Genomic DNA, 27,857 nt, shown 5'->3' on the forward strand with positions numbered 1-27,857 from the left:
AGTTCCATCTTGCCCCAAGTACTGAAGAACTGTAATCGCATGTGAACAAGGGATCTTTCGATTTTGCCACTTTTCACAACCACATGTTCTGGCCAATATGTTTACTTCATGACTATGTTGTCCCCCTCCAGAGCTATGGATGTTGTACGCAGTCGTTACTTGATATACACCATGGACATTATTAAACGGCCTTACTTGGTGTGTTTTAGATTTTTTCAAATTTGCATCAAAGATTTCTAAGGCATATTTACTCCACACCTTGCCCTCCAAGAGATCATGAGTAATTTTTTTGTGTCGATCATGGAAATATGCAACAAGTTTGCTCCAAGTGAATTCAACCAGTGCAGCAATGGGCAGGCCACGGGCACCTTTAAGTACTCCATTGAAGCACTCTGAGACATTGGTTGTCATAGCCCCATAACGGTATCCACCATCACGTAGTTGGGTCCACTTCTCTATATCCTCTTTCATTAGATATGTGTATGGCATGATGGATGGGTCAGGTTCACTTACCTGTTGTTCAGTGGCTGATTTCTTCCTAAGGGCCTCGATCTCGGCTTCCTTGATAGGTTGCATGTACAACTCAAATTTAGCTTCCTGAGTAGCATACCCTGCTTTCAAGGCCAATGACTTTAAAGTGGCGTCCTGAAAATGCGTGTTGAAGTTGCTAGCAACATGTTGAAGGCAATATCTGTGGTATACTCGTACTCGTCCATGATCATCTCTAGGCCAGTTTGCAATTGCGTTTCGAATACCCTTATGTCGGTCAGAAATTATGCATATGTCCTTATTTGCTATCACATCCCCCAGTGCAAACCTGACGCAATCTAAAAACCACCTCTAACTAGCCCTGACTCTTTGTCCACAACAGCAAAGGCGAGAGGCAAAACCTTGTTGTTGGCATCGGTGGCCATTGCAATCATCAACACCCCTCGATATTTACCATACAAATGAGTCCCATCAATACTGATTACTGGTTTACAATGTCTGAATCCTTCAATGCAAGGAGCGAAAGCCCAAAATACATATCGCAATATTGTAACACCTTCCTCCCTCGGTTCAGTGAGATACCAGTACCGGGTGCCAGCTTCTTGATCCAAGTATGCCAACAACAACTTTTTCAGCCTTTCGTAAGACTCTTCCCAATCGCCGAATATCTTTGCAATAGCCCTTTGTTTCGCATCCCATATCTTATAGTAAGAAAGCTTATGTTCATAATACTTCCCTTTGATGTAATCTCTAAGGTGTTGAATTGTTGCCGTGTGATTTTCTCGCAACATTGGAACAAATTCTGCTGCAAGAAAATTACAATCCATCATTCTACCATCAAGAGCCATGCCAAGGGTCATACAACTGTGAGGACCCCCATAAGATGTGACCATCCATGTTCCCTGTTTAGGCTTCATGACTGCTCCAACGTACCACTTGCATGACTCATCCATGCATTTCACATACAGTCTACTTTTGGTCAACCTACTAGTCAGAAAGTTTCTGTTATGCTTTGCGGCATAAATTGTTAATGCACGTTTCACCGCTTCTTTATTCGCAAAAATCAACCCCGTACAAAAATTCATGTCTGCATTCCAAGAAGAAGCAAATGCTTGCTCACCAACTTCAGGATCAACCATATTTTCCCAAGTATTTTCATAAAATGATAAGGCGGGAGGTTCATAAACGGGGGTTGCATTTGTAACATGCTGAACTCTAACAGTAGGGTTTGCATCATCTTCATCACATTCATCCATATCATCAACATTAGGATTGAGAGTAATTTCATGGTCATCAACACCCCTATCAAAGTCACCTCGCTCAATCCTCTCTTTGTACTCATCTCTATCGTCAAGATCTTCCCCAACACAGTGTTCGTCTTCATCTTCAACTACTGGAACTGTAGAGGATTCACCTCGATGTGTACAAAATTGATCTTCATATCTATTGCCAGGTTCGCTCTCAACTGTTCTTGGTGTCTCTTGAAAAGGGGGTGTATAGCCTCCCAACGTGGTGCACTGATCATCTAGGACTGCAAACTGTAGAGATGTAGTTGTTTGTACAATATCCTCTATGCCAACTTCTGCACGCGGCTCCAAAGTGACGTACAACTCAAAATTTGCTACTTGTTCCCATTGACGCATCTTGTGAAACATGAACTTCACATGTTTGTCTTCTGTTATCGCCATATATCTGTAATTAATGCATTGATTGAGGACTTCATGTGGAGAACAGAAAGTAATATGTATGTCATGCAAAGCAGGGTTCAGTTGCAGCTCTTCCATAATTTTTATCTTCAAATCACTTAAGGTCTTTAACTTATGGCGTATCATCATATAACGACCTTTGGATACCGGACCTTGAAATGGAAATCCGTCATAAGGGTTGGCATTGCTAAGGGATCCACCGTAGTATATATTTATATAGATCATTATCAACCTATAGATCATCAAGTGCAATTGTGTTAGTGACAAATTTATAACTCTCAATCAACATCAATCACAAAACTTTGGGTATGACATGCCAACAATACTAACCTCAACCAAATTTGCATATACTCACATCCAAATCATTCTAGAGGCATGACTTTCAAAACCCATTCAAATAAGATATGATGAACAAAAATATTATAGCAACTAGTTACCCATTGAAATCTTTGTTACAAATCTGAAACAACTATATCTTGAAATAATTTATACTAAAAAGACTGTAATGGGTGTCTTAGGTATCAAACTCATAATCCATTTCATACCAATGACAAAAGTACTAAATATTCCTAACAATTGATCACAATATTTAGTACTAAATATTCCCAATATTAATTTTGAATAAAAACCTAGCATAATCACAATATTTGGTACTAAATATTTCCCCAATACTAAATATTCCCAATAATTAATCACAATATTAATTTTTTAAAAAAACCTACAAAATAATTTAATCACAATATTTACACTAACAAAAAATAAGCAAATATTCCCAATATGTTGTAATAACATAATTAATCACAATATTTGGTACTAAAAATTCCCAATTTACAATCACAATATTAATTTCCTAAAAAAAACTTAGCAAATAATTTAATCACAATATTTACACTAACAAAAAAAAAAATTTCCAAATATGTTGTAATAACATTAATCACAATATTTTAGTACTAAGTATTTCCAATAATTAATCATAATAATAATTAAAAAAAACTAACAAATAATCACAATATACTAACAAACTACCCACAAACAAACAAACAAACTAATCAAAATATTTACACTAACAAACTACCCACAAACAAACAAACTAATCACAATATTTACACTAACAAACAAAAAAACAAAAATTTTCCTAATATGTTCTAATTGTTTCTTAAAAAAAATAACCTAGCAAATAACCACTATATTTAACTAACAAAAAATATTATCAATATTGTAAAAAACATTACCTGAGAGTTGATGAAAGTTGAGTGTGATTGTTGTGTGAGTGATGAAGTAAGTTGTGTGAGTGATGAGGGTTGTGTGAGTGATGAGGGTTGTGTGAGTGGTGCTGCTGTGAGAGCAGAAGAGAAATGAGAGCATAAGTGAGCCGGGTAAGGGGGAAAAAGGTCCCAGTTGGGATCCACATGACACGTGGATGGGTTGGGGACCATTCACAGAAATCGAGTTCAGGAGACTCGATTTTTAGAAGCAAATAAATCGAGCCTCCTTGACTCGAGTTACATCCACGTGCTCGAAAACCATGGTGCCCAAAAATCGAGTCCAGTAGACTCGATTTACCTTAAGTGATCACGTGACCAAAAATCGAGTCCACTGGACTCGATTTACTAAAGTGATCACGTGCGCCCCCGTGAGTGTGGAAAATAGAAATCGAGTTCATTGAACTCAATTTTCTTGACCAAAAATCGAGTTCGTTGAACTCGATTTTTGTGCCTACGTGGCCTCCCTGTCCAGCTCAGCCAGTGCCGCGATGGAGAAATATAAACCGAAAATCGAGTCCAATAGACTCGAATTGTTAGAAACCAAATATGTTTCAAACCTTTGCTTACTAATGATATAGTTTGAGTTTTGTAGTTAGTTCTGTAAAAACGCCTGCGAAATCTATAGAACTGTCTCTTAACTCTTAAGTTTTCAAGCACACAGTACTCTATTTACTTTTGTACTTTTTTTTTTGGATAAGTTATTTAGCCTTCACGTAAAAAAGTCATACGGGGTTCTTTTTTTTTTTTTTTTTTTTTTCAATTTAAGGAAACTAATATATCGATTGTCTTAAATTCGAGTTCACTGCAGTAACTCGAGTGTCAAATACTCGAGTGTTATGTGCTGACAATGTTGAGGCGGAAAATTATCCATGCGGACTTGGCTTTCCTTAAGAAACCAAGCAAAAACCATGAAGCAATAAACAAAAAAACCATGAAGCAACCAACCCCAAAAACAACGACACAAACCAAAAAGCAACAAACCACAAAAACAACGAAGCAAACGAGAGAGATCAAAGTCAAACAAAAATTAAAAATGAAGCAAGAGATCAAAAACTATGAAGTCCCAAATATCAAAAACCACGAAGACCCACAAACCCAAATCTCCCTAACCCAAATCACTGTGAACCTAGATCTCCCTAACCCAAATCACCGTGAACCTAGATCTCCCTAACCCAAACCCTTCGGCTCAAAGCAATAACATTGATCTTGCTTTGAAAATGCTGAATGAGATGAAAAGCAAGGGTCTTGAATTGGATGCCTTGGCATATTGCGCTCTAATTGATGGGTTTTGCAAAAGGCGAGACATGGAAAGTGCACTTGAACTTTTTTCTGAACTTTTTTAAGTCGGTTTGTCTCCAAATACAGTTTTGTACAATAGCATGATTAGTGGCTTTAGGAATCTACATAATTTTTGAATTTAATTAATAGTTTTGCTATGAGAGGAATCCCCTTAAACATTGTATGCTTTGAAATTACAGACTGCCATTGCTTGTGGAATGCATGTCTAACAAATTGCCCCTGGTCCATAAGAAAATTTGGAATTGAAACCTTGTTTTTATGCTTGTGGATGCTTTGCCTTCATTGTACCCTAACATGTATAGTAGAACTTTGGTTGCCGCACATAATTTTTAAACTATTATTCTTTTCCCTATCATATCTTCAAGAATGTGTCACAATAGATCATTCTGTGACATAGCATATCTCATAGAATAGAACATTAATTGCCAGACATTCTTTGTGGTTTTAACAATTTCCCTGTCACAGTTTCAGGAACTAATGTCACTATAAATTTCTTATGTTTTCCCGCGCGCGTACCCAACCGCCTGAAATTTCTAATCAGATCAATTGTTTGCAGGGACTAACGTGAAGATAGCTGCAATTCCATCCAATGTAGTGGTGCTCACGTCTGATAATTTTGGTGAGGTTGTTTTGGATGAAACCAAAGATGTTTTGGTTGAGTTCTATGCACCGTGGTAAGCATTCTTATCTCTCTCTCTCTCTCTCTCTCTCTCTCTCTCTCTCTCTTAATGTCTAGTTTTTATAGATACTATTGATCTTGGTTTCTCCATGGGCAGTGAATTTTGAAATTAATTATTTTTCTTCTTAATCTGTTCTCTATTAATGGATAGTTTCTAATGGATTGAGATAAAGCCAGGTGTGGTCATTGCAAGAACCTTGCTCCTGTATGTCTGCCTCTTTTCTTATATGCTTATGGATGGAGCCATAACTTATATACTTTGTAATGATTTGGGTTTTTCTTTTGCTTCTTCAGACCTATGAAAAGGTCTTGTAAATCCTCCTCAAGACCTTCATTTGATATTTAACATATAGAATCTAGGTTGATGAATTCAGGTTGTTTTATTATTGATTTTTTGATAATATTGGATGATTTGGGTTTTCTTTGAAGATGTGAATGATGATTCTGTTATGAAAACTGTACATCATTTTCCTGACCTTAATAACATTTTTTTTTTGTTAAGATAAAAGGCCATATCCATCAAATTTGGTCTGCTTTAGAATAAAAAAAAAAAAAAAAATCTGGTCGGCTTTATTATACTTGATTTGTCAAAGTGAACTCATCAAATGCCGAGTTCTGTTCCTTTTGCTCATGTTGAAAGGGCACACTTGTTTGGAATTTCAATATATCAATACATAGAATGTTTAAGTGAAACCTATTTGGAACATGTTTCTTGGAGTCATTATGTCTTTTGAAAGCAATAATTTACGTTTATGTACTTCAGCGTTAAGGAATTGTGCTTCTTGGAAGAGATTGGTGAAGGAATATGAACAGCTACAATATATATATTTTTTAAAAATTTCCAACCTGAGACTCAAAAAAACAACCTGATTACAGACCCAATTTTTCGGGTCTAATCGGGTTTCAGGCAGCCAAGCCCGATTTTTATTGGGTCGGGTTTCAGGTCATAGTGAATCTGACCCGACCCAATATCACTTCTACTTCAAGTATGCTCTAGTGCTTTTTTTTTTTTTTTTGCAATTAGAAAAGAAGGGGTCTAAACTAAATGGGTTTGGATTAGGTCCAGTGCTTTCAGTGCACTAGACCCAGTTGGATGGTGACACGTGTCACTATCTCCTTGGGTCTAGTGTCACTAGACACTAGATCCAAACCACCCCCAAACTAAACTCCCAATATACAATAAATTGACCTCCGGATGAGTTGAGCCGAATGGTACTTACACATGTCTTAAGTGCATGGGGGGAGGGGGGAATGTGGTGGCCTCAGTTTGCACCCCTGGGGGAGTGTATTGGAGTCTTCTATTATAAATGGAAGGAAAGGCAACTTATTTTTTACATAATATACGTGATGCTATGTGCACAATGTCATTCTGTTAATAGGAGGGTATTGATCATAACTCCATAAACCCTTCCAAATTCAACCTATTATAGCCGTTAATTTGGGGGAGAACATGATCTAAGCAGGGAAATGCAATGAAATGAACTTTGATTTAATGAATCATGTGATTTAATACACTTTGTTAGTCATTTAAACAAGTCACATTACTATTAAGTAGATCATTGTGAATGTGTCTAAAAGAGTGTGTAAATAGTCTTTTAAGTTGCCATTTAGTTTTGGAGGAACTGTCTGCCAAACCATTTCGGAGGAAAATTTTGTCCATGGAGATTTACTATCACTTAGTTTAATTTTACAGTTTTGAAATATGTCATATTTTTCATTACTAGTCGCTAATCTGTGCGATGCACGGGAAAATTACTGAAAATAAAATCTAATGAATGCAAAACAATTATGCAAAATACCATTTAAATTAAAAGACAAATATTAGTGAATATCATTATCCTTAGTTGTTTGTGTTACATCTAGAGTTTCATATCTAAGTAACTACAATACTACTTGTAGTAACTAAAGCTCATAATATAAGTACATTATTAGCCACCACCACTTACCTATGCTGGCTGTGCCGTTCCCTATTACCAGACAAAGAAGGTTGTTTTGTTTGTTTGCTCACCGTGACCTTCTCATCTGCCACGGTGTGGGTGTTTTCTTATCCTATTCCTCATGGCATGCACCTAGTGGTTCTAGCTCATCATCCCTCTTTTGGTGGTATGTCATCCTAGCAGGACATTTCCCCCTAAAGAGCTTAAGCGAGAACCCCAGAATAGACTTCCCCTTCTCCTTGCCGCCAAACCATACCCTCTCTTACCTCCAACCCATGACTCACCACTCCTGTATTGGCTGGGTATAGGATGGTAGTGCATGGGTCTTGCACGTGCTCTACTTCCTTCGTACATCTAAAACCTATCTGTTGCTCGTGTTTGCCATGGTTTGGGGCTCGTTTGTGCGTTTTGCCACCCATCCTTGACCTCTTATGGCGTGAACCGTCTTCTGGTCTTTCATTCCTTATTGGCCTGCTTCTTTTCAAGGGTTGGGCCTTGCTTGGGCTTCTCCTTTTAGTCCATTCCTTGCTTCACTCGTAGTCTTGTTGTCATTCCTGCTACATCATTCTGTTATTCTTGTCACGGTATTATTAGACCTGTGTTTGCTAGGCCTCTTTGGCCATGTTGCCCGTCCTTCTTTTAATGACTCTGTATGGTCATTCATGCTACTTTGGGCTTCCCCAATCTACTACATTGGTTGTGGGCTCCTTCGTCCCATTTCTTTCTCCTTGGCCCATTTGCTTTCCTTGGGCATCCTCTGTTCATTTCCTAATTCTGCATTCCCATGGGCACCTTGCTAACTCTTTTGGGCTTCCTTGACCCAATTTCTTTATCCTTCATCTTTGGGGCTCATGGGCTTTCCAGCAACCCCTTTCTTTCTTGCTATATTACATCGGGTCTACTATGACCCATTCTTGCTTTTCTTTATTACATAATGCCCATGTGTTTACTACTTCCTCCTTTGGGCTCCTCTGGGCCCATTTACTTTCCTCAAGACTCATTTACTTATTTTATAGGCCTATGATCCATTATTCTTGCTGTTAATGGTTCCTTCCTATCAATCTACTAACTCTCTTCTTGCCCATATTGTTGGGCTTCTTTCTGCTACTGGGCTTTTCAAAAATGAGCCTCAAGCCTCAACACCATTTCTCATAACTCCCATGTGTTTACTACTTCTTTCTTTGGGCTCCCTTGGGCCCGCTCGCTTTCTTTGGGGCCCTTTTACTATTTTACAGGCCCATGGACCATTATTCCTATCATTCGGGCTTAATGGTTTGCTTCTCACTTTGTTAATTCTTCTTCCTTATTCCCTTCCATAGTATTGGGCCTTTTCTTGTTATTGGGCCTCAACAATATCTTATCTATTCTTTAGATTTCTTTATCTTACCTTAATATTTCTGTTATTTTATTTCATAATATTAGTTTGTTTCTAAAGGAAAAGTGTTTTATTCCCTCCCCCCCCCCCCCACTTAAACTTTCAATAATAAAATGATTTTTCTATTCTCTTCATTAAAACTTTCAAATAAGATAATAAAATGAATATTCTATAAAAATACATCTATTTATTATATTCATTTCCCTCTTCTCAAACAAAATGGCATCACAACGTATCACTTGCAAAGTTGTTACTAAAAGGAAATTAATAAAAATGATCTTAACAAGTCGTGATAGGCTGATAGCTGCAGCATATCATCTATGTTATATCAACAATGCAAGCCACCGCCATAGTCTTTCTTATATCATCACCATTACATCTATCATCAAGGCTAAAGCTTTTATTTATTATTTTTTTTTAGAAATAATTACAACATGCTGCTAACCCAGCAGCTTAAACCTTTTCCCCCCTAAACCCCCAAGCATTTTGTACATGGAGAGGTGTCAATTCAATTACAAAACCATTGGCCATCATGGCTAGAACTAAGTGTAAAGGTCTCCTAACAAAACTTTGGAAAAAATATTCTTCAAGAAAAGTTATTTATTTATTTTTTAAAAAAATTGAATTTCAAAAAAAAAATTATGAGGTCCTTCATTTTAAAACAAACAAAATGTGTTTTTTTTAGAACACTAAATATTTTTAACACACACATGAGGAGAGAAGAGAAGGCCTTAAAGAAGCTGACAGTGATTTTAAATTATATTATTCAAGAGATTCCAACTCTTAAGAAAAAAAAAATCTCATACATTAGAATAAGCTTTTTTTTTTTTTTATGAGACATTAGAATAAGCTTTAAGCATATTATAGAGAAAATACAAGTGTCTAATTTTTATTAATTAGTTTAGTATATAAATTAAGTCTTTCAAAATATCATTTTTGCATGACAATTCCCTATCACGCTTTATACAATTTTATATGTAAGATCGATTTATACTTAGGAATGGTACAATTCTATAATTTAAATAAATAAATAAATAAATAACCTTAATAATAGTAACTTATAAACTGTAGTATATCAAGTTTCTCAATTAAGTTCAAAAATTTGTTTGCATTGATCAATAAAATACAAAATACTATTATCTTTTCCAAGTACAATTAAATTCAATCCACCCAAATATTTAAATTTGATTTGTTACTTTATATAAGTTTACAACAATGATGACAACCAAGTCTTAACCATAAATTTTTAGAGTTGACTATGAATTCTCAACATATCAATTGTTTATTAAGAGAAGTAAATTTTTCTATGCATGGGACCATTTTTTTTTTCTTTTTCATTCTATTCTAAAATAAAATTAGATAAGATTAAAAAAAAATTATGTTAACAAATACACTTATTAAGGAAATTGTTAATAAAATCCTATGATAAAGTCAACAGCGGACAGTGGAGGAATGAAGGTATATTTATGGTACCAAATCTGTTCATGCTTGTTCATTACATAAACATGATTTCATGCAGCCGCAGAAAAGAAAAGAAATCAATGGCTCCTTATCGTCCCACGTGTCACATCTTCCATCACCCACGTCATCGCCCTTTCCACACACAACACAACTCAGCTCGAACAGTCTCTCGTCACAAAAGCTTCAAAATGTCTCTTTCTATAAACATTTTTCTCATTTTATTGCGTTGAATGAGATGAAAATTTAAACAAGACAAAGTAGGTTGAATGGGATGAAATTTTTTTTTTTCATGTGCTAAAATTTGATTCAGATGCAATAGTAGTTATAAGAATGTTCATGAGATCTCGTGTCATTAAATAGAGCTCCAGAAACCGGTTGTAATGTTTTTTCTATCAAGAGAAAACTTTCAACTTTAGATTTTGCCTTTTGATTTGAGTCACTATTAGTTTTGTTTACCGTTTGTTACTTTGTCATCGACTCACTGTGGCCGGGTTTGTGGCTTTGTGCTAGTTAGATACTTAGATTAGATAAATATTAGTATATTACATTATTACTATTAATACTATATTAAATAGACAAACTTGGATCCAAAAAAATAAAACTTGGATATGCTGTTAGATACTCAGACAGATGTTAGTATATTACCATTTCTTTTGTATATTTTTTATTCCCTTTCATTTAACTCTTTATTTTTTTTAGTAAATAGAGAGCAAAACTGTAAGAACACATAAGTTTATTGTGTGTTTTATAATAACGTTATGTACCTAAGAGTAGTTTAGCACACCTTGCCATAATACCATATAGTTTTTAAAAAAAATTTAGGAAAAAAAAAGTTTAAAAATGGGCAGGCCGCTGATCTAGTTGAGTTGGCCCACCAAAAAACGTGCAGGCCATGGGTTAGCCCATATTTAATTCAAAACAAAATGGACGGGTTTGGATATAGCCAGCAAATTTCATTCCGTTTTGCCATGTCTAAGTAGCTGTAGGTAAAAACCATTGGCAAACTTATTAAGTGTTGTACTTTTTTAATGGGATATTAAATGTTGTGCTTTACTAGGTTTGTCACCAAGTACACCATTTTCTTTCTTGGTCTTAAGCATATTAATATGATTATAGCTACTTTGTGATATATGGTATATATGATGAACATGGGTTGAAAATTGCTTGTGATGGTTGTTTAAATTGGAGCAAGCAAGTGGCTCGCATGAGGTATAAGGGTTTATATATGCATGTGAAGAAAAAGAAAGTGATAATGAAAATTGCAATGTTAGTTTTAACTTTATTTTATTTTTACAATGGCATGTTGTAAATACAACTTAACTTATTGTACATTTAGATGGAGAAGAATTTGGATGGATAGATAAAAGGTTCTCCGGAGAGTACATACAAGGGTTTAAAGATTTTATCCAATTTTTCTTTATGGCATAAAAGGAAATGATAGCAGCTTACATTCAAAGGTTTTTTTTTTTCATAATAATTTTAAATTATTATTATTATACTTGAATTTTTAATTTTGTTAGTTGAAACAGTACATGAAATTTTTTTTCTATAGTACTTTAAAAAAAAAAATTATCATTCTATCACATGGTATTATCATTCTAAAATAAAAATTATTTTACTTCTTATTATTCTTCCAATAAATAGTACAAAGTTTTAAATTTAGTAGAAAAACCACTTAATTTAAATAGTAAATCGTAAATGGAACTTTTTCTTATAACAAGTACATAAGAAGATTGTTAAATCAATTTAAATTCAGAGATTCCATTTACTTAAAGACAGGATATGTTAAGCCAAAAAAGATTGTAAATATAATAAATTAATTAAAAAGCCTCTTCTCATTAAATAAATAATTTGAATTCAAATCTTTCTTAAACTAGTTTAGGTTACAAAAGAGGAACTAATAGATGAAGCAAGTTGGTTGAGAATATGGATGGGAACAATTGTTCATCTAATGATCATACATATAACACAATCATCCAAAGGTTACTACAAAATAATGAGACATCAAAGATAATAAAATATCTCAAAATAATGGTTGACAATGATTTTCAGCAAATTCAACTACTTCAACCATATTAATTGACTTGCTGTTATATCTAATTAAGTAAATAAGAAATAGTCATGTTAGCAAGTGTCTTAGGAAAATAGTTAACAATCTATTTTAAAAAAGTTTTGACATAACTTTTATGGAAAATGAAAAAAGTTAAAATATTAATTGTTTTTTTTTTTTCATAAAAACTTTTTTTTATAAATAGAATGTTAATTATTGCCTTAAAGGCATCCGTTAACATTTTCTAATAAGAAAAATTTAAGAATCTATTTAAAAGATTGTGGTTTCAAGAACATGGAAACTTTCATATATTTACCCATCACGAGTCCCTATGTAAGTGGTGGAATGATTGCTTGACTATGTACATTGAAACATATGTAGCTAGTAGGATTGATAATAAAAATATCATGTAATAATTTTAAAATACAAAAAATTGTAGAAGACAATTGTAAAACTTTATGTATTAAAGATTTTTTGTTTTTATTTTTTTGTGATGTCAATATATTTAATTTATCTTTTGTTTACAATTTTATATAATTTATATTTCTTGTTGAACCCTCTAAAAAATAATCCTAGAGCTGCTATTGCTGAGAATTTAGGTATTGCACCCGTGCAATACCTTAATGGCCTGTTTGGGAGTTTAGAGAGGGAGGAGAGGGGAGGGGAGTAGAGGGGAGGATAGTAGAGGAGAATGATTACCCTCCACCTTGTTTGGATGTTTTTATAATTAGTAAGGGGGAAGGGAGTAATTAGCCCTTCCCCTTGTTTTTAACATTGTAATTTTATAAATATAATAAGGGTAAATTAGGTAATTTACTTTATAAATAATTTTATGTGCTCTACTCTCCCTCCAAATCTCTCCAATTTGGGGGAATTAAAAATGAGGGGGTTGGAGGTAGTTGAAACCCCTCCAAATCCCTCCCCCTCCTTCCTTAAAAAACTCCCAAACAAGGTAATTGAATTACTCCCATTCCCTCTACTCTACTCCCCTCCTTTTTTAAACATCCAAACATGCCATAAGTATTGCACTGGGTATGAATCCCAATTGAACTATGGTACTGGACGGCTGGACCTTTGAACCAAATTTGAAAAGCATACTTTTTAGTCAATGATTAATGGTCCTCGACATTAGGTGATTAAACAAGTTGCAAAAGCATATCGCTAGCCCACTACACTGCCACGCTTTATGATTCTCATTTCTCTTACCCAAACAATAACAATGGTCAGATTCAATGAATGTAAGGATTGGGTGCAATACCCTAAGTATTGCACTGGATATGAATCCCAATTGAACTATGGTTCTGGACGGCTGGACATTTGAACCAAATTTGAAAAGCATACTTTTTAGTCAGTGATTAATGGTCCTTGACATTGGGTGATTAAACAAAACAAGTTGCGAAAGCATATCGCTAGTCCACTACACTGCCACGCTTTATGATTCTCATTTCTCTTACCCAAACAATAACAATGGTCCGATTCAATGAATGTTAGGATAAAGCTTACGAGAAATTATTTTCTAGGTCCAATTTGATGGCCATGTCGCTAATTTTACTTTTCAAAGTAGTCATGGAATGGATTATTTCTTAAACCGACATGATGTTGTCAAGGCTTTTCACTTACTACCAAAAAAGAAAAAGAAAAAAGAATACACTTCAATATTTAAGAGTATGTTTTGCATTTTACTCAAACTTTGTGGATTCCCACTGGAATAATATAATATATAAAAAGAATAAGATTTGAATTCGGTGTAATACCCAATGCAATTACACCACATTATCTCACACTAATTTTAACCATTTTTATTTTTTAACTTTAACTTTTTAAATTTATTTTTAACTTTCTTTTATAAAATGGTGAAGACTTTCAATTTCAATTGTATATTACTAAAATGTGTTGGCTAGGGTTACGTGTTAGCATCACTCTTAGTCTTCGTTATTATAAAAATAAAAAATAAAAAAACGCCACTCACTTGACAGCATAGCATTATATTATATTTATCGGTGATGTTAACGAATGCTCTTAGGTTATTGGTTAACAATTCATTTTAGGAAAGATTTGACACAATTTTTATGAGAAATAAAAAAAGCTATCAAAATATTAATTGCTTTTTTTTTTTTTTTCCTCATAAAAACTTTCTTTAAACAGACTATTAATCAATATTCTAAAGACATTTGTTAGTATTTCCCTATATTTATAATGTTAGATAATTTATTTATTATTTTAATAAAAATTATATATATATAATAAATTTTGAAATGTTAGACTTTGTATAATTCTAAGTAATTTTACCCCACTAAATAACTTGTTATAAAATTCATATTTTTAAAATCTTATCGTTGAATTACATGTTTAATATTTTCTTAATATTCATGCCAATTTTCATGTAAATTGGATGTTATTTACCGGTCAATCTATTAACTCATTTTTCATGCATTATTTTAAACTACAAAAATTTGAATTTAAATAATTGACTGATGACATGACTATTAATCTTTGATCACCTTGAAATTTTACAAGCATGAAGAATATATGAAAATAATATAATTTAATGGTGGGTTTGTCAAAATTTACATTCAATTAAACAAATATTGATTGACGTGACATTACTTAAAATTATACTAGGTGTAAGTTGAGTGCAACCCATATATATATAAAAGAAGAAAAGTCCAATAAAAAAAATGTAAGAAAAAAAAAAACCTTAGGATTCTAAACTAATACGCTTGCTTTTGTAGACATTTCCTCTTAACCATATACATACTAGAGCCTTGGAAGCATTAACTAATTGGATGGTTGGATTAAAATTGCAAGTGATACACATCACATGTTTCGTACATAACGAAAGAAGCAAAGAAGAAATAGAGTAAAAAAGTAGATCAGTTGAGTGAAGACAAGAGACAAAAGAGATAAAATGTCAAAGAGTCACCTATGCCAGAAGAACCTAGTGGTGTTTGCAACTGCATGGTAGTGCAAATAGGTACCCCTCCTATGAGGATTAAATTTAGAGGCAAATCATAGCCTCACATTGTGAAGTGATTGTAGTAAGCCCTATACTTGTTTTTTAAATAGATTTTTTTTTCTTTTATTTGTTAAAATGTCGGTGATTGGTGAATGTCTAAATATTTGTTTGGAATTTGGGAGGGCCAGAAGTATATCTAATCTTGAAAATTGTTCAATTAGTTAGGATCAAGGAAGATAATCTCGTACCGTACCGGCTGGTACGGCCGGTATTTTCCATTCCGGTGCCTTGGCCGGTACAGAAACATTGACGTTTCGTACCGGTTCAAATACCGGGCATACCGGGTCCGTTTCGGCTATTCCGGGGTAAATACCGGATTCCGGCCGGTTAGTGGATACCGGACCGGTACCTTTTCTCATGCCACACTAAACTTTTGTCTCTCTTTTCCTCCTCTTTATCACACTGGCAACGATGAAATACTGATTGGTGGTGAGGAGAGGCGTCGGTGATTCATGCACACTGGAAATCGGGTTGAAGTGAAGAAAAAAATATACCTGACTGATGCTAATTGTGTTATACTGTGAGAGAGAGAGAGAGATCTGAAACTAATGGGGAAGAAATGAAGTAAAAAGTGGAGTGCAGACAAAATTAATTTGAAAGAAGAAGAGGTAGCGTGTGGTTGTAAAGATAGCGTGTGAAGTGTGAACTGTGAAGCTATGATGTGATGGCAAATAGCTTCAGGCGTGTAACAGTAGAAAAAAATAAATGGAAGGATAAAATAATCGTGGGACAAGGTATGAGAAAACTAGAATAAGAAAAGTGGTGGCTTTTATTTTTTTGGGCAAAGTGGGACACAGCTACCCGCCTGGGCATTTTTCTTTCTTTTTTAGAAAAGGCCAAGAATTAGCTTGGGCTAATATTGTGAATGGTACGGAAATAAATAAACATGGAATTATATTAATAGCTTCAATAATAATTAAAAAATTAGACATTTAGACTTATAAAAAAATATTTTTCAAAGATGTTTGGTATGTGCTATTAAAATTATTATTTTTATATGTTGATAAAAAAAATCATTACATTTAATGTATATAGTGTAAGTACACAATTGCACCTGGACCCAAGAACAGTTATGGGCTCAGGCCCAATGAGCCTTAAACAATACGAATTTGTAGAGTGTGGGCTTGAAACCTAGGTTAGAAGTGTGTGGGGATTATATGACAAACTAAAAATGCAAGTACTTGGAAACAACAAGGAATATTGTAAACAGGCCTCCTCGGACGTAAGCCGAGAGCTGTTCTTATATTATATCTTTCTCTTTGTCTTTTTTCTTTTTAGGTTACAAAAAGTTCCTCCTGTTTCTGTTCTAGGTTCCTGCTTAAATACTCCTCTTTTTAATACTTTATACACGTGTTGCCCCAACTCCTCCCTTAGCCTAGATATTTCCTTTCTTAGTGCCTTTGAACAGTAACTAGAAGTTTCCCTTCCACTGTTCAAGTGTCACTTCCCCATTAATGCGGCCAGGGTGGTAGGTGCAGGGTCTTTAATGTGGAGGTAGCAGCCTTTACCTTTGACATTTTTCCAACATCGGTGCTTCTAGGACATTCAAGGGTTCACCCCCTTTAACCATTGGTCTTGACCGTGTCATTCCCTAACCTTTACCATGAAGTCCCGGGTTCTCTGGTGTCAGTCCGAGGGGAAAAACATCCTCGGCTGGATCCTCGGATCCTCGGCGTATGGGCCGACCCGAAGTACTAACAAGCCCTAAACTCAAGAGCAGGTCGGCCTTCCTTAGCAAGACCCAACGGCCCATATTCCTATCAAGGTCTTTTTACTCCCCACAATAGCCCCTCAAAACTCTAATTTTCGACATCCGAGGAGAAAAATAGGGTTTTGATCTAACGAGGATCCACTCTCACTACTTTATAAGTGATGGCACGTGTGGAAATCGTTTCGCGTCCCAGAAGATGCCACTTGGCGGTTTTATTTTCAAAAACGCGCGCATTTATTACTGTAAGTTACTCTTTGTCTCCCATGTTCAACGGTGAGATGGGCATCCAACGGTCCTCGTTACTCCACGAAATTTTAGGCGGGACAAATATAATTTCGAGGCCGCCCTTTCGCACGTCGTGACGCTTCGGGAACTTGCGCCTTCATTTAATTCATCAGGGATCAATCCCATCAAAACACTTACAATCATTTCTTTACCAGCAGAAAACCGTGGAAACCTGTACCTTCAACTTTGTAAGTTCTTACTCTCTCTGTTCTTAACCTTTTCTCCTCGGATACAGTCCTCGGCTGTCTTCGTAAACATTCTTTCCTTTAGAGTTTAGCCTTTCGTTCTTTTCTAATGGGTAGGTTTAAGTGTCTAGTCGATACCGCCGCTGGGATGGAAGGCTTTAGGGCCAAATACCGTATTCCCAGCGATGTAGGACTAAAATATTGCCCGGCAGAAGCCGTGGCCGGTTCTAGGAAAGAGGAAGAGGTTATCATCCCTATGATAGCCTTTATAGAGGGTGGGATGACCCTTCCATAATGAGGGAGTACCTTCGCAACCACCGGTTGTGTCCCGATCAATGCCTCCCAAACGTTTTTAGAGTTCTAGGTAGTGTAGATGCTCTCAACGAGCAGATGGGTTTAAACCTCACATGGCACGATGTCGTGTTCCTATATGAGTCCCATAAACTTTCTAAGGTAGGTTATTATATTAAATCTCGGTTCAGCACCGTTAGGCTAATCTCCTGTCTGCCCAAATCAAACAAAGGCATGAAGGACGACTACTTGATCGTGTCTGGGAACTGGCACGACGGCCTCCACTGCCCAGTTGAGTGGGGGGATCCAGGTGCGACGCCGTAGGATTAATCTCCCCACAACACAACTTCTCCTAACACACACAGAAATGCGTATTCGTATTTACTTAAATTTGTTAAATATCTGTGTGAATCTGACCAGGTTTGTTTGTTTTGACGTCTTTTTTGCAGATAAGCAGCACGTGCGTCCTCGTCTGAGTCACTGTAACATTGCCGATCTAAACCGAGTACTTCGCTCCGAAGTGTTCGTTAGCGAAGACTTACAACTCCGGGCTACTCACCTCATTCTAGGGTACAATCCCCTTTCCTCGGACTTCCAGGAGATAGAGAACGCCATAATTGCGGGCGACCGAAGATGAAGGAGGATAAACGTAGCTCGGCCCCACTTTCTGGACGACCGCGACCTCCCGGACGCTCCTAACACCGTTTTGTACAACCAGCCTATAGCAGCAATTCCCCTTGCTGTGCATTCACAAACAACTGTCGTTCCAGAAGAGCAGGTGTCTTCTTCACACACACTTGACGACGAGATAGATCAATTCCATCTCGAAGACACCGAGAGACCTCGCGGGAACCAGTTTGTGGTACTTTCCGACGAGGAGGAAGAAGCCACCGAGGCCTCTGGAATTGCAGGGTTTGTAGTTGCCCTTCCCGAGGACGAATTTGAAGAAGACATGGGAAGAATGGAGGGTCTCCTCACCAATAGGGCTGCTAAGGTTGCAGAGAAAAAGAAAACGGGGACGTCCCAAGTTCCCCCAGCTTTACCTCCTCCCCCTCCTCCAGCTGAGCCAAAAATTCCAGCCGAGGACCCAAAGAAGAAGAGAAAGGGGGATAACGAGGTGACGATTAATAAAGACCCCAAGAAACCACGACAACAACTCCCACCGGCCCAGCAGCAGAAGGTGGACAAGGGCAAGGGTAGGGCCCGCTCGGTTGAAATCGGGGAATTCAGGGACGAGGCTGAAGTGCGCCGAGCACCGACCACCTGGTCCCCCGATCTAAGACTGGACGGCGCACCCATCTCCTGCCAGTCCAGTATAAGGGCGGTTCAACAAGGCCATGCCCACCACCTGGCCGAGGTCTTGGAACGCCCTCTCCTGCTGCCCAAGGACATGGAGACCTTGGAAAAAATGGGCCAGCCACAATTATTCCTCTCCCTAAAAAGAGACTTAGCGCTGGTAAGTTTTTCCCTTTCTTTTAGGAAGATTCCACTTTTAACAGTATTTATAAGTAAGTTTTTTTTTCTTTTACTATTCCTAACTTCATCATACTTTGTTACAGGCTATTCAGGAGGTCTTTGTAGCTGAGAAGTTTATTGAAGACACTCGGAAAATAGCCAGAACTGAGCTCGAAATCAGGATGGAGACTGAGAAGTCCTTGGGTACAGCCCTTGCCGAGAACGAGAAGCTGACCTCGGAGGTGGCAGATCTGAGGAGAGAGAAAAATGGGGTCGAGTCAAGCTTGAAGACTATGAAGACCCAGATAGAAGGACAGCGCAAGCTCCTTCGTGAAAGAGATGAAGAGCTCTCCCAAGCTCAAAGGGAGTGCTCGGATCTGAAGAAGGAACTGGCGTTGATGAAAAAAGAAGCCAGCTCCTTCCAACTCTCTCTCCAAGCTGCCAAGCAGGCAAGTTTCGATGAAGGGGTAGCAACCACAGAGGAGCAGCTGACAGAGGAGTTCGCGGCTTTATGCCGCGAATACTGTCAAAAAGTATGGGGGGAAGCTTTAAACGTAGCAGGAGTTCCCCAATCTTCGGATCTGAGGAAGTCCGAGAACGTTTGGCTTCCCCTAGAAATACAGGAGATTGAAGAGGCTCCTGCTGCTACTCCTACCCCCGAAACAACTCTTCCTGCTCTACCTCCGGTGGTCCCACAGCAAATTCCTGATCCTACAGAACCTTCTGGTTCCAACAAAGAGAAGGAAGGAGGAGGGGATGCAGAGAAGGACTTAAGCCAGACAGTTGAACCCAACATCCTTCCAACTAAGACAGCAGATAAGGGAAAGCAAGTCTTGACTCCCTTTGAGCTGGAGTTGAGAAAGACCGAGGGCACCAGTACCTCTCAGCAAGATCCTCCTCTAAAAGCTTAGGACTTAGCTTAGGGCTTCTCTTTTTCCATTTTTGAATTATATATGTAATGTATATTCAACTGATTAATGAAGAACAATTTCATTTGCTTTTCACTTGGGTTGTATCTGTTTTTACTTTATTCTTTTTGTACTTATTACAAAAGTTTCCCATTAAATCATATCAAAAGTTTCTCAGAGTACACAAATCTAACTCCAAGGATTGCACAATCATAACTTCCACATAATCATGCGTATATTATTAAAGATTTAATAAAAGGTGACATGGTTAATATATTTGAACAATGCCTTGATTAAAAAGAAGAGAAGACCTCATATAACGATTAAACCCTTGTAATGCATAGCACTGTTTCTAGCAAGATGTAAGATCCGAGGACCATTCCTTACATAAATTTTCTTGACATTTAAGGATATAAGACTTAAGATCCAAGTTAATAAACAGCAACGCATTAACACCCAGGCATAATCAGAAGTTAACTTTAATCAAAGTCGTAGTCCGAAGATAAGTCTTAAGCAATCTTTCGTTTAATTCTTAAAAATTGTAACTGTAAATGTTAATTTTCCCAAAGTAGGAGGTCCGAGGACCCGGCATAACTAAGGTTCTGTTTAACAAATGACAAGACATCAATTTCCACAAGGTTTATGGTCCGAGGACTGCACTTAACCAAGTTTCTGTTTGATTCTTAAAAATTATAACTTCAAATGTTAATTTTCCCAAAGTAGGAGGTCCGAAGACCCGGCATAACTAAGGTTCTGTTTAACAAATGACAAGACATCAATTTCCACAAGGTTTGTGGTCCGAGGACTGCACTTAACCAAGTTTCTGTTTGATTCTTAAAAATTATAACTTCAAATGTTAATTTTCCCAAAGTAGGAGGTCCGAAGACCCGGCATAACTAAGATTCTGTTTAACAAATGACAAGACATCAATTTCCACAAGGTTTGTGGTCCGAGGACTGCACTTAACCAAGTTTCTGTTTGATTCTTAAAAATTATAACTTCAAATGTTAATTTTCCCAAAGTAGGAGGTCCGAAGACCCGGCATAACTAAGGTTCTGTTTAAAAAATGACAAGACATCAATTTCCACAAGGTTTGTGGTCCGAGGACTGCACTTAACCAAGTTTCTGTTTGATTCTTAAAAATTATAACTTCAAATGTTAATTTTCCCAAAGTAGGAGGTCCGAAGACCCGGCATAACTAAGGTTCTGTTTAACAAATGACAAGACATCAATTTCCACAAGGTTTGTGGTCCGAGGACTGCACTTAACCAAGTTTCTGTTTGATTCTTAAAAATGATAACTTCAAAAATCAGAGCCACTCATAACTTTGAAATATTAATTGACAAAAGCTCATTTTCATTAATAATAATACCTTCTGAGATTATTTACATTCCATGGACGTGGTACAATTCGTTCGTCTAGGTCAGTTAGCCTATACGACCCTATGCCTGCTATTGAAACAATGCGATAGGGACCTTCCCAGTTAGGTCCTAGCTTACCCCAAGCTGGGTTCTTAGAAGTGCCTACAACTTTCCTTAATACAAGATCACCAGGCGCAAGTGGCCTTAGCTTCACATGGGCATCATATCCTTGTTTTAGCTTCTGCTGATAATAAGCCATTTGGACCATAGCTGCCTCACGCCGTTCCTCAAGTAAATCAAGATCTCTCTCTAGAAGTTCCTTGTTATTCTCTAGGCTAAAAGAACTTGGCTTTAGAGTAGGAAAACCAGATTCCAATGGTATCATCGCCTCGGCTCCATAAGTCATAGAGAATGGCGTTTCTCCAGTGGACCTGCGCGGAGTGGTCCGATACGTCCACAGGACATGAGGGAGCTCTTCTACCCATCTGCCTTTCGCATCATCCAACCTCTTCTTGAGCCCGTTGACTATGACCTTGTTAACGGCCTCGGCCTGCCCATTCCCTCGAGGATAAGCTGGGGTAGAATATCTATTTGTGATACCCATGTCACCACAATATTGCCTAAAGGCGTTGCTGTCAAATTGAACGCCATTGTCTGAGATAAGTGTATGCGGTATACCAAATCTAGTAACAATATTTTTCCATATAAATTTCTTAGAATCAACATCTCGGATATTGGCTAAGGGCTCAGCTTCAACCCATTTAGTGAAGTAGTATGTTCCCACGAGCAGCCATCTTTTGTTGCCAGCAGCTCTCGGAAATGGCCCTACAATGTCCAGGCCCCATTGTGCGAAAGGCCAAGGGCTGGAGAGAGGGTTAAGAACCCCTCCAGGTTGGTGGATATTAGGGGCAAACCTCTGACATTGATCACATTTCCTGGCATAGTCCTGAGCCTCCCTCTGCATATTGGGCCACCAATAACCCTGAGTCAGGGCTCTATGGGCTAAGGACCTTCCCCTAGTGTGACTCCCACAAATTTCCTCATGCAATTCCTCCAGTAATGATTCTGTTGATTCAGGGTGTACACACAATAAATACGGTCCTGAAAAGGATCGTTTGTATAGCTTCTGATCCTCGGACAACCAGAAACGCGGCGCCTTTCGACGTACCTTTTCTGCTTCAACCTTGTCTTCGGGAAGGATGTCATTTTTAAGAAAAGATATGATCGAATCCATCCAACTAGGACCAGGCATTATTAGATGGATGCGAGGTGCGTTAGCAGTTACAAGAGAAGGTTCTACCAGATCCTCAACGAGAATAACCCTTGGTAGACCTTGAGCCGAGGATGTTGCCAACGTAGCCAAAGAATCTGCATGAGTGTTTCCACTTCTAGAGACATGAGCTAAGGCAAAGGAGTCGAATTCAGCCTGCTGACGCTTGACCTGGGCCAAATACTCCTGCATTCTGGGGTCTCTAGCCTCCATGGTCCCCATGACTTGGCCGACCACTAACTGAGAGTCCGAGAACACATGGATTTCCTTGCCACCCATCTTATGTACCATTTGCATGCCTACCAAGACTGCTTCATACTCGGCCTCATTATTAGTAGCCGAGAAGGCCAATCTCAATGATTTTTCAAAGACAATTCCTTCAGGGGACATTAGAACAAGTCCAACACTAGACCCTTTTTGATTAGCAGCCCCATCTACATAAACTCTCCAAGCCGAGGGCGATATGGCTGTGATCACACCAACTGATTTTTCACCCATGTGTGCTTCTTTTGAAGTTTCTTCTAACAATGGTTCAGTAAACTCTGCCACCAAATCAGCGAGGACCTGTCCCTTTACCGAAGTGCGAGGCTTGTATTTAACATCAAAGGCTCCCAAAATAGTTCCCCATTTTGCCACCCTGCCAGAATAATCAGCACTACGCAACACAGCCTTGAGAGGCAACTGGGTCAAAACAACCACAGTATGAGATTGGAAATAATGAGGAAGTTTGCGTGGCGTGGACTACAGCCAGAAGCGCTTTTTCCAAGGGCAGATAGCGCACCTCGGCCTCATTCAAGGACTTACTAACGTAGTAGATCGGTCTCTGCACTCCGTTTTCATTCCTTATAAGGACTAAGCTCACCGCGTGAATAGCCACGGCCAGATAAGCGAATAAAACCTCGTCCACCTCAGGGCGAGACAAAATGGGTGGCCGAGAAAGATATTGCTTAAGCTGTTGGAAAGCTAACTCGCAGTCCTCGGTCCATTGAAACCCTTTCCACTTGTTCAACAACTGAAAGAAAGGACGGCACCGGTCAGCTGACCGAGAAATAAATCTATTCAACGCAGCAATCATTCCAGTCAATTTCTGAATCTCTTTTGGGTTCCTAGGCGGCTGCAAATTCTGAATAGCCTTAACCTGCACTGGGTTTACCTCTATGCCCCTATGAGTAATCATATATCCCAAGAACTTTCCAGATCCCACGCCAAAAGAACACTTGGAGGCGTTAAGGCGCAACTTGTACTTCCTTAGCATCTGGAAGGTGTCGGCCAAATCTGTCATGTGCGAAGGTACTGTCTTACTCTTCACCACCATATCATCCACGTATACTTCTATGGTTTTCCCCGATTCTTTGTTCAAACATTCGGGTCATCATTCTTTGGTAAGTAGCCCCAGCATTTTTTAACCCAAATGGCATGACCTTATAATGATAGTTCCCGGTTGGAGTAATGAAAGCAGTCTTCTCCTGATCTTCTAACGCCAAGGGAATTTGGTGGTAACCCTGGAAGGCGTCCAAAAAACTCATCCGAGGATGTCCAACAGTAGCATCTACCAGCTGATCAATCCGTGGCATTGGGAACGAATCTTTAGGACAGGCCTTGTTCAGATCTGTAAAGTCCACACATACTCGCCACTTGCCGTTCTTCTTCTTAACAACAACAGTATGAGCCAACCATTCAGGGTAGAAAACTTCTTTGATAGCCCCCGCCCTTTTGAGTTTAAGAACCTCTTCCTTCACAGCCTCAGAATGTTCTCGGGAAGATCGCTGAGGTGGCTGCCTCCTCGGAACAATGGCAGGATTGACGTTCAAACGATGACAAATGAAGTTCGGATCTACGCCTGGAGCCTCATAGGGGTCCCACGCAAAGACATCTAAATTATCCTTCAGAAATTTCAACAACTCCATCTTCTCTTGGTGTGGCAAACGTATGCCAACTTGGAAGAACCTCTCTGGATCATCCGTTATTACAAACTTCTCTAACTCCTCACAAACAGCCTCATCTTCTGTCATCGCTCCAGGTGCCTCCGGAGCTGTTAATTGCAATGACTCCTGGATGGGCAAGGTTGATGACTCAATTTCTGACTGACGAAGCACCGCAGCCGATATGCATTGCCTAGCCACTACCTGGCTGCCGAGGATTTCCTCAACATGCTCCCCCGAGGGGAATTTCACCTTAACATGTAAGGTAGAAGAGACAGCTCCCAAAGCGTGCAGCCATGGCCTGGCGAGGATGGCTGTATATGGAGAGTACGCGTCAACCACAATGAAATCTACCTCAACCGTTTCCGTGCCGGATTGAACGGGTAAACGGATCTGTCCCTTCGGCACAACGGCCCTTCCTTCGAAGCTTATAAGTGGGGAGTCGTAAGGAGTTAGATCTTCCAACTCCAACCTTAGCCCTTTAAATAGATCAGGGTACATGATATCTGCACCGCTGCCTTGATCTATCATAACCCTTCTCACATCATAATTCCCTATCCTAAGGGTAACCACAAGAGCATCGTCATGGGGCTGGATAGTCCCTACTTTATCCTCCTCGGAGAAACCCAAGACAGGTAAAGTGCTCTTTAATTTCTTCGGCCTGCTACCCACATCCTCGGCCTGCGGATGGGAAACCGCCATAACCCTAGTGGGACCTGAGCCGGTCCTACCAGGTGCAGCGAAGATAACATTAATTGTTCCCAATGCTGGCCGAGATGAACTGTTCCTCTGGTTGTTTGAACCAACTTGACTGACCTGCCCAGTGGGCTGACACAAGTGCTGCTTTAACTTTCCCTCACCGACGAGCTGCTCTAGATGGTTCCACAGGGTCCGACAGTTCTCGGTAGTGTGGCCCACATCCTGATGGTACTGACAGAAAAGGTTTTGATTTCTTCTCGCAGGGTCCCCTGCCATCTTGCTGGGCCATCTGAAGAAGGGCTCTTTACGAACTTTTTCTAATAACTGATGCACTGGTTCTCGGAACACAGTATTTACAGCCTGAGGTGCTGCCGAGCCGGATTGTCCGAAGTAATCCCTCCTCGGCTTATTGTTGTGATATCTGTCCGACCTGAAATCCCTTCTCTCCTGCGGGATAACCTTCTCCTTTCCTTTCCCCTGTTGCTGGTCTTCCTCTACCCTTTTGTATTCATCAATACGATCCATAAGACGGCGTACGCTGCGGACGGGCTTTTTCGTCAAAGACTTTCTTAGGTCGTGATCTGTAGGAAGACCCACCTTAAAGGTATTAAGCGCCACCTCATCAAAGTCGCCGTCTATTTCATTAAACATCTCCCAGTATCGGTCAGAGTATGCTTTCAGTGTCTCCCCTTCCTTCATGACCATGGATAGCAACGAGTCCAATGGCCGAGGGACTCTACTACACGTAATGAACCGCGAAGCAAATGCCCTAGTTAGCTCCCCAAAGGAGCCTACAGATCCCGATTTGAGACCGTTAAACCATCTCATAGCCACTGGTCCCAAGCTGGAGGGGAAAACTTTACACATCAGAGTCTCGTTGTGAGAGTGTACTGCCATCCTTTGGTTGAAGTGACTCACGTGCTCCACCGGATCAGTCCGGCCATTATAGATGGTAAAGGTGGGCTGGGTGAACCTCCTGGGAAGCCTCCCCCTCTCAATCCTCCGTGAAAACGGAGATTTAGAGAGTTGGTGCAACGCCCTACTCATGGTATCGTTGCCTAAGCCCCTAGAACGAAGTTTCTTACGTCTGCGGGTTGGCTGGTCGTCCTCCTCACCGGAGGATGTTGCGCTGGTGGGGGAACATGACCTTGAACTGTAGCCAAGTCCCCTATCCTTCTCTGAGGAAGAACTAGACGAGGACGGGGAAACCTTACGTTTAGCACGGCGTAACTTCCTCTTCAAACGATTGATTTCCTTCTGCATGGATTTAGAACCCTCATCGTGGGTAGTGCTACCCCCTCCATGAGTATGGCTAGCCCCTGGGTATTCTGTATGGACGCTTCCCTCACGATCCCTACGATGTTCAAGACGTTCAAAATGATCTTCCGGTTGTGATCCTTGTGACTCTGCATGGTGAGAGCCTAAGCCTGCCATAATATCCCTACCTCTTCTAGACTAGATTCCCACAGACGGCGCCAATTGTAAGTACACAATTGCACCTGGACCCAAGAACAGTTATGGACTCAGGCCCAATGAGCCTTAAACAATACGAATTTGTAGAGTGTGGGCTTGAAACCTAGGTTAGAAGTGTGTGGGGATTATATGACAAACTAAAAATGCAAGTACTTGGAAACAACAAGGAATATTGTAAACAGGCCTCCTCGGACGTAAGCCGAGAGCTGTTCTTATATTATATCTTTCTCTTTGTCTTTTTTCTTTTTAGGTTACAAAAAGTTCCTCCTGTTTCTGTTCTAGGTTCCTGCTTAAATACTCCTCTTTTTAATACTTTATACACGTGTTGCCCCAACTCCTCCCTTAGCCTAGATATTTCCTTTCTTAGTGCCTTTGAACAGTAACTAGAAGTTTCCCTTCCACTGTTCAAGTGTCACTTTCCCATTAATGCGGCCAGGGTGGTAGGTGCAGGGTCTTTAATGTGGAGGTAGCAGCCTTTACCTTTGACATTTTTCCAACATCGGTGCTTCTAGGACATTTAAGGGTTCACCCCCTTTAACCATTGGTCTTGACCGTGTCATTCCCTAACCTTTACCATGAAGTCCCGGGTTCTCTGGTGTCAGTCCGAGGGGAAAAACATCCTCGGCTGGATCCTCGGATCCTCGGCATATGGGCCGACCCGAAGTACTAACAAGCCCTAAACTCAAGAGCAGGTCGGCCTTCCTTAGCAAGACCCAACGGCCCATATTCCTATCAAGGTCTTTTTACTCCCCACATATAGCGCGGTAAACCCGAAACGGTACGTCGGTATTGACCGGTATCCGAAATATATCGTACCGGTGGTCAAACCGGTACAACCTCCGGTACGGTATTGACTTCCTTGGTTAGGATAACTCATATTTCAATTTTTTTTTTCAAAAATTTTGGAGGTCCATGGTCCCCTCAGCTCCAACGTGGCTCTGCCATTGATTGTATAGTGTATAATTCAATCTTTGAGCATTCACACTCAATTGAGATTCAATTAAAAAAAAAATTGCAATA

General features: G+C 39.0%; 1 long non-coding RNA gene across 1 annotated transcript; it reads left to right on the forward strand.

The window, feature by feature from the left end:
• The first annotated feature begins 5,320 nt into the window (after positions 1-5,320).
• Positions 5,321-5,746, forward strand: LOC142639091 (uncharacterized). The gene is made up of 3 exons (XR_012845121.1): positions 5,321-5,433; positions 5,616-5,643; positions 5,733-5,746. It is a non-coding gene; the product is annotated as an uncharacterized LOC142639091 (long non-coding RNA).
• Positions 5,747-27,857: the final 22,111 nt, after the last annotated feature.

Source organism: Castanea sativa, chromosome 6 (assembly GCF_040712315.1).
Source record: "Castanea sativa cultivar Marrone di Chiusa Pesio chromosome 6, ASM4071231v1".
Classification (NCBI taxonomy): domain Eukaryota; kingdom Viridiplantae; phylum Streptophyta; class Magnoliopsida; order Fagales; family Fagaceae; genus Castanea; species Castanea sativa.